The sequence below is a fragment of the Macaca fascicularis genome, chromosome 15 (assembly GCF_037993035.2).
Source record: "Macaca fascicularis isolate 582-1 chromosome 15, T2T-MFA8v1.1".
NCBI lineage: Eukaryota > Metazoa > Chordata > Mammalia > Primates > Cercopithecidae > Macaca > Macaca fascicularis.
This window is the reverse complement of record NC_088389.1, coordinates 121,422,721-121,435,898: the sequence shown is the minus strand read 5'-3', so window position 1 is coordinate 121,435,898 and position 13,178 is coordinate 121,422,721. Positions and strand designations below refer to the sequence as shown.

The 13,178-nt window shown below is 41.2% G+C and overlaps 1 long non-coding RNA gene across 1 annotated transcript in view; it reads left to right on the top strand.

Moving 5' to 3' along the window:
- LOC135967491 (uncharacterized) overlaps positions 1-11,118 on the top strand; it is a 73,298-nt gene extending 62,180 nt beyond the window's left edge. Inside the window, exons 2-4 of the long non-coding RNA XR_010581648.2 lie at positions 4,458-4,579; positions 10,143-10,263; positions 10,641-11,118. This is a non-coding gene — a long non-coding RNA (uncharacterized lncRNA). The remainder of the gene's footprint in view (positions 1-4,457; positions 4,580-10,142; positions 10,264-10,640) is intronic.
- Positions 11,119-13,178: the final 2,060 nt, after the last annotated feature.

The window sequence follows — 13,178 nt, the reverse complement described above, 5'->3', positions numbered from 1 at the left end:
TCTTATTTATTTATTTATTTATTTATTGAGATGGAGTCTTGCCGTGTTGCCCAGGCTGGTGTGCAGTGGTGCAATCTTGGCTCGCTGCAACCTCCACCTCCCGGGTTCAAATGATTCTCTTGTTTCAGCCTCCCGAGTAGCTGGGATCACAGGAATGCACCACCATGCCCAGCTAACTTTTTTTTTTTTTTTTTTGTATTTTTGGTAGGAATGTGGTTTCAATATGTTGGCCAGGCTGGTCTCAAACTCCTGATCTCAGGTGATCCACCTGCATCAGCCTCCCAGAGTGCTGGGATTACAGGTGTGAGCCATGGTGCCCAGCCATGAATCTTTTCTTTTGGGGAAAAGTTATTCATTAAACTCCCTAATAGTCTGACATAAATGAAGTTCTGAACGTTGTAGAGGAGTGTTGCAAAAGCAAATGCCATCTATTACCCAGTGCCAAAAGCAAAATTAGGGCAGACCTTGGGAGCTATGACTGTAGCACGTTTTTATGACTTAAAAAAATAGATAACCACAGTTCATTGAAAAATTAAACTCTAGAAAAATGCAGAAATAAAAATAGAAATCAATCATCAATATGATCAACATATTGATGTTTTTTCTTTCTACTCCCAGGTGATTTTTCCAGTGCTTGATAATTTTAAAGTAAAAACTATGTAAATATGTAGGAAAAAAACAATTCCTTGAAAAAAATATCTGGGACCTGCTAACAATCAAGAGTAATAGAGTGCTCCAGCTGGAGGGCCTGGCGGGTGGGAGAGTCAGAAGTAGCATGCTCACACACACACACACACACATGCACGCATGGCATGGACAGACAGTTTCAAGATGTTTGTTAGAAGGGCAGATGATGACAGGTTTAAAAGGCAAATGAGTAAATGCTAACCTTAAAAGCAAGTGCAGAACTTCGTGTCTACAATGGGACCATTCACCAGTACTGTTTAAGCAAACACATGATTCACTTACCCAGGATTGACTCAGGAATAAAAATTAATTATCCCAAAGTGAGTAGGAATCCAAAAACGCTTTTTGAGCCACTGAGTCAGTGTCACTAAAGTTCATGTTCTGCCCTTTGCCATACTGAGAACATGGCAGTAAGGGACAGAGATAAAGATGGCAAAAAAAAAAAAAGAAAGAAAACTTCTCAAACGATGAATAACGAAGAGTGGCGCAGGGGTGAGAAGACCCCATCAAGGGCCTGAGCGCCTCTTTACAAAAAGAGAAAGGAAGGGGAGTCAGGAGAGGGAGATTCAGTTGGGAGTATCCTCTCTAAGAATGTAGAAACGGCTGGGCCTTGAGGCTCACACCTGTAATCCCAGCACTTTGGGAGGCCAAGGCAGGCAGATCACCTGAAGTCATGAGTTCGAGACCAGCCTGACCAACATGGAAAAATCCTATCTCTACTAAAAATACAAAATTAGCCGGGTGCGGTGACACATGCCTGTCATCCCAGCTACTCGGGAGGCTGAGGCAGGAGACTCACTTGAACCTGGAAGACAGAGGTTGCGGTGAGCCGAGATTGCACCACTGCACTCCAGCCTGGGTAACAAGAACGAAACTCCGTCTCAAAGAAAAAAAGAAAAAGCATGGACTATGTGAAACATTTTGAAGAATTTACACCTCAAAGTTTTATTTATTTGTTTTCTTCTATTATATGTCTTATTCTACATGACTTTATTGAGATGTAGCTAACATACCATCCAATTTACCTGCTTCAAGTGTACAATCCATTGTTTTTTTTTAGTATATTCACAAGCTTGTACAACCATTACCGCAATCTAATCTTAATTTTTGTCCCTTCAAAAAGAAACATCGTATCTGTTCCATTAGCATTTTCCATCCCACCCCAAGCCCTATGCAACTGCTAGTGTGGTTTTTAGCTTTATAGATTTGCCTATTCTGGACAGTTCATATAAATAAACCATACAGTGTGTGCCCTTTGGGTCTGACTTTTTCATTTAGCGTATGTTTTCAAGGTACGTTCATGTTTAGCATGTGATAATATTTCATTTCATTTCATTACCAAGTAATGCCCATTGAGTGGATATATCACATTTTAAAAATCTGTCAGCTGATGGAGATCTGAATTGTTTCTACTTTTTGGCTATTATGAATAACACTACCATGGACATTTGCTTATAAGTTTCTGTGTGGACCTATATTTTCTTTTCTCTTGAGTAGACGCCTAGGAGTAAAATTTCTAGGTCATATGGCAACTCTACATTTAACATTTGGAGGAACTGCCAAATCATTTTCCAATATATCTGCACCATTTTACATTCCTCCAAGCAATATATGAAGATTTCCAACTTCTCCACATCCTTGCCAACACTTGTTATTTTTGTTACAGCCATTCCAGTGAGTGTGAAGTGGTATTTCATTGTGTTTTTGAATTGCATTTCCCCAATGACTAATGACGTTAAACATCTTTTCATGAGCTTATTGGATGTTTATATATCTTCTTTGGACAAACACCTACCCAAATCCTTTGCTCATTTTTAAATTAGATTTTTTGTTTATTATTGAGTTATAGGTTTTTAAAAATATATATATATTCTAGATATACATCATATGTGTTTCTTGAATACAGGATGACATCCCATTCTGTGGGTTGTGGGTTGTCTTTTTGTTTCCTTGTTGGTATTGCTTGCAGTACAAAAGTTGTTAATATATCAAGTCCAATTTATCCTTTACTTTTGGTGTCTCATCTAAGAAACTACTGCCTAACCCAAGGCCCTGAAGAATTACTCCTATATTTTCTTCAGAGTGTTGTGGTTTAGCTCTTACATATGTGCCCATGATCCATTTTCAGTTAATTTTTGTAAGTGCTGTGAAGTAGGAAGTCCAACTTCATTCTTTTCAGTGGGTTATCTAGTTGTGCCAGCACCATTTGTTGAAAAGACTGTTCTTTCCCCCACTGAGTTGTCTTGATGCCCTTGTTGAAAACCAATTGACCATAAATGTAGGATTCAGTTTTGGACTCTCAATTCTGTTCTGTTAAAGGATAACTCTATCTTTATGCCAGTACATGCTTTCTTGGTTACTATAGCTTTTTACTAAGTTATGAAATATTAAATATTGTTTTGGTGATTGAAGTTTTGGCTATAGTTTAAGAAACAGATACAGAACAAATGAGCATGTTTCTCACAATTAGAGAATTAAGCAGCAATATTTCCCAAGGATATGAGATTCAGGTGATATGGTTTGGCTGTGTCCCCACCCAACTCTCATCTTGAATTCCCACATGTTGTGGGAGGGACCTAGTGGGAGGTAATTGAATCATGAGGGCAAGTCTTTCCCATGCTGTTCTCATGGTAGTGAATATGTCTCACGAGATCTGATGGTTTTTTTTTTTTTTTTTTTGAGACGGAGTCTCACGCTGTTGCCCAGGCTGGAGTGCAGTGGCGCGATCTCGGCTCACTACAAGCTCCGCCTCCCAGGTTCCCGCCATTCTCCTGCCTCAGCCTCCTGAGTAGCTGGGACTACAGGCGCCCGCCACCGCGCCCGGCTAATTTTTTGTATTTTTAGTAGAGACGGGGTTTCACTGTGGTCTCGATCTCCTGACCTTGTGATCCGCCCGCCTCGGCCTCCCAAAGTGCTGGGATTACAGGCTTGAGCCACCGCGCCCGGCCGATCTGATGGTTTTTAAAAAAGGGGTTCCCTTGCACAAGTTCTCTCTCTTTGTCTGCCACCATCCATGTAAGATGTGACTTGCTCCTCCTTGCCTTCCGCCATGTGTGTGAGGCTTCCCCAGCCACGTGGAACTGTAAGTCCAATTAAATGTCTTTCTTTCGTAAATTGCCCAGTCTTGGGCATGTCTTTATCAGCAGTGTGAAAATGGACTAATACAAGTAGGTTACTGTCTGTGTTTTCACACCTGCAGCCTCCACGGGGCAGGCTCTGTGCTGGGCATTGGTGATAAACCTGATGTATAAATTCCACATAATCACCTAGGGTTTGGGGTGTGGTGACTGTCCTCAGGTCCCACAGCTGAGACCCCGCAGAGCCAGACCTGGAAGTCTGTCTGTCTAACTCCATGCTTTATGCTGTTATTACTTATTTTCCAATAAACTAATACCCACCTGCAGGCAGCATGGGGAGAGGAAAAGCACACCACTCCCACTCAAACAGTTAAACACTTTTTCTTATTGTGGTAAAACATACATAACATGACACCTATGATTTTAATCATTTTAATGTACTAATCAGTGGCATTAAGTACATTCACACTGTTGTGTAACTATCCACCATCATCCATCTCTACAACTTTTCATTTCTCAAACTGAAACTCTGTTCCCATTAAACACTAACCCCTCACTCTCCCCCAGCCCCTGGCAACCCCCACTCGACTTTCTGTCTCTGTGAGTCTGACTACCCTAGGGACTTTACGTAAGTGGAATCACACAGCACTTGTCCTATTGCGACTGCCTTATTTCTTTTTTCTTCTTTTTTAGATGGAGTCTTGCTCTGTTGCCCAGGCTGGAGTGCAATGGCGTGATCTCAGCTCACCACAACCTCCACCTCCCGAGTTCAAGCGATTCTCCTGCCTCAGCCTCCCAAGTAGCTGGGACTGCAGGTGTGTGCCACCATGCCTGGCTAACTTTTGTATTTTTAGTAGAGACGGGGTTTCACTATGTTGGCCAGGCTGGTCTTGAACTCCTGACTTCAGGTGATTCACCTGCTTTGGCCTTCCAACATGCTGGGATTACAGGCATGAGCCACCACACCCGGCCTTCAACTGGTTTATTTCAGTTAGCATAATGTCCTCAGGGTTCATCCATGTTATAGCATGTGTCAGCACTTCATTCCTTTCCAAGCCTGAGTAAAATTCAATAATATATATAAATATAAATATATATATACACACTATATATATATATATATATGTATACACACACACACAGACACACACACACACACATTTTGTTTGTCCATTCATCCACTAATGAACTCTTGGATTCTTTCCACTTTCTGCTTCTTGTGCATAATGCTGCTATGAACATGGGTGTACAAACAAGTCCTACTTTCAATTTTTGGGAAATATATCCAGAAGTAGAATTGCTGGCTCATGTGAGAATTCTATGTTTAATTTTTTGAGAAATGTTCACACAGTTTTACAATGCTACTTTAAGAAACATGTTCAGAGTAGGCAATATTTTCTTTTGACTATGCACAAGAGGAGAAATTTTTGTCATCCGGAGATTGACATTTTTTCTTTTTAAAACAATAAAATTGTCATTCAAAAGCAAACCTGGTGAATAAGGTAAAGGGCGACTTTGAGAGTTGGTTTGTGGCAAACATTTAGATGTGAGATTTATTTTTTGTGAAGTGCCTTCCAGTTAAGTGAGCGATATTTCCTCTGTAGGGACTGATAATTCCAATACAAATGTTCACCAGAGGCAAGAGTAAGAAATACTTAAGAACCAGAATAATATCTCCCTCAGGGGCTTTTAGGAGACTAGAAGGAGAGGTTCATACAATTCACCTAGCACAGCACTTGGCACAGAGCAGACTCTCTGCAAATGCTAGCTCCTTTTCTATCTTACTCCGGAGTAGAAGAGATGCAGCCTGGGAACTGGCAGGTAGAAACCTGTTTTGTTAAAGGAAACAGCCCCAGATGCCACAGACAGTCACAAGGCTCTTTAATCCAGGTTAGACGTCAAAGGTCATGCAGCAGAGATGGTTCCATGATAAATTGTCTCTGTGTGATTAAGACAATTTGTTAAAATCCAATAGCAATGATTACGTTTGGCAACAAAATACTGTTTCCCTCCTTAAAACCCAATAGCAAGTATTACATTTGGCAACAAACTCCTCCTTTTCTCCCTCCCTCCCTCCCTCCCTCCCTTCCTTCCTTCCCGCCTTCCTCCTTTATGAATAATACTTATTGAGTATTATAAATACTTATTGAGAGTTTACTATGCGTATTAGTCCATCTTCATGCTGCTGATAAGGACATACTGGAGACTGGGTAATTTATAAAGAAAAAGAGGTTTAATGGACTCTCAGTTCCATGTGGCTGGGGAGGCCTCACAATCATGGCAGAAGGCAAAAGACACGTCTTACATGGTGGCAGGTAAGAGAGAATGAGAGCCATGGGAAAAGGAAACCCCTTATTAAACCATCAGATTTTGTGAGACTTACTCACTACCAGGAGAACAGTATGGGGGAAACCGCCCCCCATGATTCAGTTATCTCCCACCAGGTCCCTCCACATTATGTGGGAATTATGGGAGCTACAATGCAAGATGAGATTTGGGTGGGGACACAGTCAATCCATATCACTATGTGCCAAGCTTAGGATATAATATTGAAAAACCAAACAAAAATTTTTGCCTTTATGGAGCCTTATATGTAGTGAACTAAACATCAGAGATAACAGAAAATTAATTTTCTATTCACAGATGATATGATTACATATTGAGAAAACCTAAGGGCCTTTGCCAAAATAAATAATAGAATTAGAATATTTTAAGAGGTAGCTGGAAACAAAATCAACAGTATCTTCTCTTTTTTAGTAGCAACTAGTTTTCTCATGGGAATGAGATGAAAACATATCCCCAAATCTAAAATCCCTAGAAAATAAATTTTACCAAAAAGGTTCACGACATACTCAGAGAAAGGTATAAATTTCTGTGTAGGATGTAGATCAATTATTGAATAAATAGAGAGCAATTCCATACTTCTGGAGGGGAAATATTTAAATCTTAAAAATGTGAATAGTTGAAAAAATATATATATATAGTACAAAACTAAAGTTTGTACTTATACATTTTTAAGCTGGAGTGCAGTGGTGCAATCTTGGCTCACTGCAATTTCATCCTCCTGGGTTCAAGTGATTCTCGTGCCTCAGCCTCCCGAGAAGCTGGGATTACAGGTGCATACTAGCACGCCTGCCTAATTTTTGTATTTTCAGTAGAGATGGGTTTTGCCATGTTGGCCAGGCTGGTCTTGAACTCCTGGCCACAAGTGATCCACCTGCCTCAGCTTCCCAAAGTGCTGGGATTACAAGCATGAGTTACCTCACCTGCTGAGAATTTAATATATGTTAAAAGCAACATTTTAATTGAACGAGACACAGTCGGCACAAAAAATCCTTGCCGAATGAATTAAGGCTTGTGAGAGTTTGAGGGGGCGGGGAAAAGGCTCTCCATGCATTGCTAGTGGGAATGTCATTGTCAAAATAGTTATGGAAAGTAAATACGAGAGTATTTATTAAAATAAGAAGGTTTCTCTCCTTCATCATAGCAATCCTTTCCTTTTAGAGACTGCTCTTCAGGAACAAAAATGCCAATAGATAAAGCTATAGTTATTGCTTATAATGGCAAAAAGTGGAAACGATACAAATCTTCATCAAAAGAAGATTGGCTGACTAAACTAGAATACAATCATAGTATACAATATTGGGATAGAATGCAACCCTCTAAACCTTAGGTAGAATTACCTATCTCTGTATCTAAGAAATACCCATGATGAATTGTTAAATGAAAAAGCAAGTTTCAGAATACGATTACTATTTGTGATCTGAGTCCATTTCTCTGTACGTGTAGGAGAGAGAACCACAGGCCTCTGCGGTCCGCGTGTGCATGGTGAGCGTGCAGGAGGCTGCGTGCCGGTGCTGTCCATGGGGTGGGGATGAACTGTGGCAGGATGAGTCATTTATTGCTGTTTCCTTTATACATGTTCTTTCTTTGACTTATTACAATGAGCACGTACTACTTTCATCATTTCATAAAATCCCGTAACAGCTCCTCTGCAAAGCCCTCCAAATAAATAAAAAGTCTGTGCTCTTCCAAGAGTGGGACTGAAGTGGTTTAAAGCTCCTCAACTCTGGCTGGCCCTGGGCAGGAGCCTGGGGGACTGACCAGGGAGAATGGGGAGAAGGAAGATACAGGCTCTGTCCTGGTGACGAGGGAGCATACCTGAGCTTGCCTGACCCAGATATCTTTTTTTATAGTAACTTTTAATTTTGATATACTTTTAGACTTACAGAAAGGTTGCAAACAATCAGCGTGACTATATAACCATCTATAAAAAATCAGGGGCCAACACTGGTGTAATGCTATTAACTAAAGACTTCATTTAGGTTTTCCCATGTGCCTGCAACATCATTTATCTGTCCCAGGATCCAATCTAGATCCCATATTGCACTGAGCTCTTGCTCCTTAATATCCTCCAATTTGGGATAGCTTCTCAGTCTTTCCGTGTTTCTCTTGACTTTGACACTTTTGAAGGGCACTGGTCAGTTATTTTGAAGAATGTCTTTCAGTTTGGGCTTGTCTGATGTCTTCTTATGATTCGATGGAGAGTACGAGTTTTAGGCAAGAAGACCTCAGAAGTGCCTTTATCAGTGCATTGCAGCAGGGGTACGTGATGTAATATGTGTCATTGTTGGTTTTGTTAGCCTTGATCATTAGGTTAAGGTAGTGTCTGCTTGATTGCTTAATGCACAAGTAAATACCAGTAAGAAATGTAAGACATAAGAAATACAATAAGAAATTATAAACATAAATAAGAACTAGTTTTCCTTTTGTATTAATTTTTCCCTTTGTATTAACAGACATCTATATTTTTCACTCTGATTAATAGACATTTTGGGGGAGATACTTTAGCACTAGGCAAATATCCCTTTTATCCACAAACATTTGGCAGACCTTGCCTGCAACCATCATTACTGTGGTGTTTGCCTAATGATGATTTAGTATTTTCCTCATACTTTCTGCATTTGTACTTATACATTTTTAAGCTGGAGTGCTTAAAAATGAGAGAGAGGTCACACAGAATTCTTCTGTGTGACCTCTCTCTCCACCCCCATTTATTTACCCATTTTATTCTGTTATTTATTCTATTTGTATGGACTCAAGATGTTTATTTTATTATATGTGACAAAGACATCTTATGACCAATTTAAGTGAGGGACTTATGGACAATCTTCAGTTGTCTCTGTGTGTGTGTGTGGTGTGTGTGTGGTGTGTGTGTGTGTGTGTGGGGTGTGTGTGGGGTGTGTGTGTGGTGTGTGTGTGTGTGTGTGTGGTGTGTGTGTGTGGTGTGTGTGTGGGTGTGTGTGGTGTGTGTGGTGTGTGTGTGGTGTGTCTGGTGTGTGTGTGTGTGGTGTGTGTGTGTGTAGTGTGTGTGTGGTGTGTGTGTGTGGTGTGTGTGTGTGGTGTGTGTGTGGTGTGTGTGGTGTGTGTGTGTGTGGGGTGTGTGTGTGTAGTGTGTGTGTGGTGTGTGTGTGTGGTGTGTGTGTGGTGTGTGTGTGTGGTGTGTGTGTAGTGTGTGTGTGTGTGGTGTGTGTGTGGTGTGTGTGTGGTATGTGTGTGTGTGGTGTGTGTGTGTGTGGTGTGTGTATGTGGTGTGTGTGTGGTATGTGTGTGTGTGGTGTGTGTGTGGGTGTGTGTGGTGTGTGGTGTGTGTGTGGTATGTGTGTGTGTGGTGTGTGTGTGGTGTGTGTGTGTGGTATGTGTGTGTGTAGTGTGTGTGTGTATGGTGTGTGTGTGTGGTGTGTGTGTGTGGTGTGTGTGTGGTGTGTGTGTGGTGTGTGTGTGTGGTATGTGTGAGTGTGTGTATAAGAGAGAGAATATGTAAATGGCATTTATGCAAGGTTTTATAGGGACACATCTCATTGTGATGAAAATACAGAACTTGCTTTCAAAATCAAAAGAAGAGCTTCAAAATTGTGAAAAACTCCATATCATAATAGGGGGTATTTTGACATATATGACTACATCCCGTTAACTTAAGAGATCCGAGGTCACAGGAAAATAAATGTGTAACTGGACTCGATGCTGAAGGGCTTAGGAAAGCCCTGAAAGGAACGAAGAGGTTTGGAAGGCACTGCCTGAGCAGAAAGAACCAGGAACATAGAAAAAGTGAAGAGCGAGCTTGGTCCTATTCACAGCCCTGTGCTGTGGTCCTGGTTCCTAGTTCACAGGGTGAGTTCTGAGGTCAGGCTGGTGTTTGCCTCTCTTCTGGTGCCTTAACCTCCTCCTCTGTAAGATGGCAAGCACAGTAGGATCTACTGCATGGGATGTTGTGAGACTGGATGGGCACTATTGCCTATGAGGTATTTACAAGATCTCCTGGCACATGGCCGGTGCCCAGTGCCAGTAGCTGCTGCTTCTTTTTTTTTTTTTTTTTAGATGGAGTCTCACTCTGTCACTAGGCTGGAGTACAGTGGCACAATTTCGGCTCACTTCAACCTCCGCCGCCTGGGTTCAAGTGATTCTCCTGCCTCAGCCTCCTGAGTAGCTGGGATTGCAGGTGAGCACCATCACGCCCACTAACATTTTTGTATTTTTAGTACAGACAGGGTTTCACCATTTGGCCAGGCTGGTCTTGAACTCCTTTTAATACCCTGCCGTACATCCTTGACCACTTGAAGTGGCTCGAGTGGGTTCTGTTCTTTGCAAGTGAGCACAGACAGGTCATGATAGACTTGGAACCTTCTCTTGGCATTAGCTACATATCTGCATACCAGGTGTACAGTTTCGTTAAAATACTGACAAGACGATGGCATTGCATGTAGACCTGCTTTTTTTGTATGATGATCTTGGTTCCACTTACAATGAAAATATGCCTCCTTTGCTGATAAACAGATAATAAATGCAGTACTCACATTTCTGTCTGACTTTTTATAGGCAGCTCCTCCAATTCCAGAGAGTACTGAATATTAGGCCATAATTGGATTCTACAATAATTTTGGAGGAAAGAAGAGCTCAGGGAAGAGTCTATAACTCATGCCAACTTGGAAAATGGATGAAATGGATGGAAAGAAAATTGATTATAACTTTAAAAGGACACTAATATTATGGAAGATGTTTAAAGGGCAATCGCCTCTACAGATTACAAAGCAATTTAGGAAACAGATCCACAAATATTTTAGAAATACATTTTTTCTTTAAGAAGAAATGATTAACTATGCCTCGCTCCCCCTCTGGCTGTCAGTCACTTAACTGAATTGTCTCAATATTTTATTTAAATGTGATCCACATTTGTCAGACTTGAGTGTTTCAAGAATTGTGTTGCAGAGTCTCTTGAGAGAGAAGCCCATTCTAAACGGTCCCACTAATGTAATATTTATGCTAACGCAATGCTATAAAGACAGTTGGAACATCCCTTTGGACACTGCGTGAATGAGTATCAGCATAGTTGTATCTGACAATGATTTTTGTAAACTGAGAAACTTTGTGAGACCTAGGTAGGGCTGAAGGAATGAGATGCATAGATTTACACTCTGACATGATGTGGGGTTATCCCCCAAGACATATATAAACACACACAATTATGCACATTTGCATATAGCCTTACATACTTACATCCACAAAGATATATACCATTCATGTATATACACACACAAGCACATATACATGTAAAACACGAACATACACATGTATATATATCCACATTTATATACATCCACATACATACCCACAAACATGCACATGCACACACTCATATAAGCATATATAGTCATGCATTGCTTAACAAAGTGGGTCTGCCTAAGAAATGCATCATTAGGTGATTGTGTCCTTGTGTGAACGTCATAGTGTACTCACACAAACCTGGCTGCCTACACACTTAGGCTGTCTGATATCACCTATTGCTCCTAAACGGTAAACTTGTTCAGCATGTTGCTGTATTGAAAATTGTAGGCAACTGTAATACAATAGCAAGTATTTGTATATCAAAACAATATAAACATAGAAAAGCACAGTAAAAATATAGTCTAAAAAATAAAAAATGGTCCACCTGTATAGGACACTCACCATGAATGGAGCTAGCAGAGCTGGAAGTTGCTCTGGGTGAGTCAGTGAGTGCGGAGTGAATGTGAAGGCCTAGGACATTACTGTATACTCAAGTAGACGTTATAAATACTGTACACTTAGACCACACTAAGTTTATTAAAAGTTTTCTTTCTTTAATAATTATCCTTAGCCTACTATAACATTCTTACTATCTAAACTTAAATTTAAAAAAAAAACCATTTTTACTCTTTTGTAATAATTCTTTGCATAAGACACAAACAAATTGTATAGCTGGACAAAAATATTTTCTTTCTATCCCTATTCTATGAGCTTTTTTCTATTTTAAAATGTTTAATTTTTTAAACTTTTGGATTGTTTCGTTAAAAAAAAAAACCAAACCAAGATGCAAACACATACATTAGCTGAGGCCCCCACAGGGTCAGGATCACCCATATCACTGTCTTCCACCTCTACTTCTTGTCCCACTGGAAGGTCTTCAGGGACAGGAACACGCATGGAACTGTCATCTGTGATAACGATGCCTTCTTCTGGAGTCCCTCCGGCGGGACCTGCGTAAGGCTCTCCTTGAGGAGATGTCCCCCTTTTCAGAAACACAATCACGACGGTTTGCTCGGTTTGTTTCTTCTACTCATCACAGATTTGCGTCGGCAACGGGTTGGTCACTAGGCAATAGGAATTTTTCAGCTGCGCTGTAACCTAAGGGACCACTGGTGTCTATGCGGTCCAGTGTTGACCCAGACGTCACTATGCAGCACTTGACTGACTGCACACACGTAAAGCATGAACACACACACCGCGTTGCCTAGTTTGACCTGGTGCCTGTTATTTTTTTGTATCTGTAGACAGCAGCACTTTAAGATCTATGTTTACATCAGTACTCAGGCTGTTCCTGGTGACTCCTGATGACGCAAGCATCCAAACTTCACCCTGGAATGTGCAGCTGATGGTGAGGATGGGCACCTCAGGGGTTGCAGTGACAGCAGTGGTTGCAGCCTACGGAGTGCTGACAGAGTACCAGTCCTGGCCCTGAGCACCATGCATGTGATTTACTCATTACAGCGGAACCATGAAGCAGACGTGGCTATTTCACCATCTCATGGTTAAGGACATGCAGTCTGCAGAGTCTCAATAGCTTGCCCTGTGTCACACGTGGAGAGTGGACATTGGCTCCAAACCACCAATCCACTTATCCAGGCCACCGTAGCACCCTGACCCCTTAGAATCTGGGGCTTTCTGCTGAAAGCCCATAAACAGATCTCAGTTCCCGTGGGGCCTGAGCCACAGGTACAAGGGCCCCTGGTTCTATCACTTACTTTTGGTAAATTCTCCACTTTAAACAAGAGCTACCTGGTCTGTACCTGGGAGACCACAGTTTTATTTGAGGAAAATATTACCTGAAATTGGGGCAAG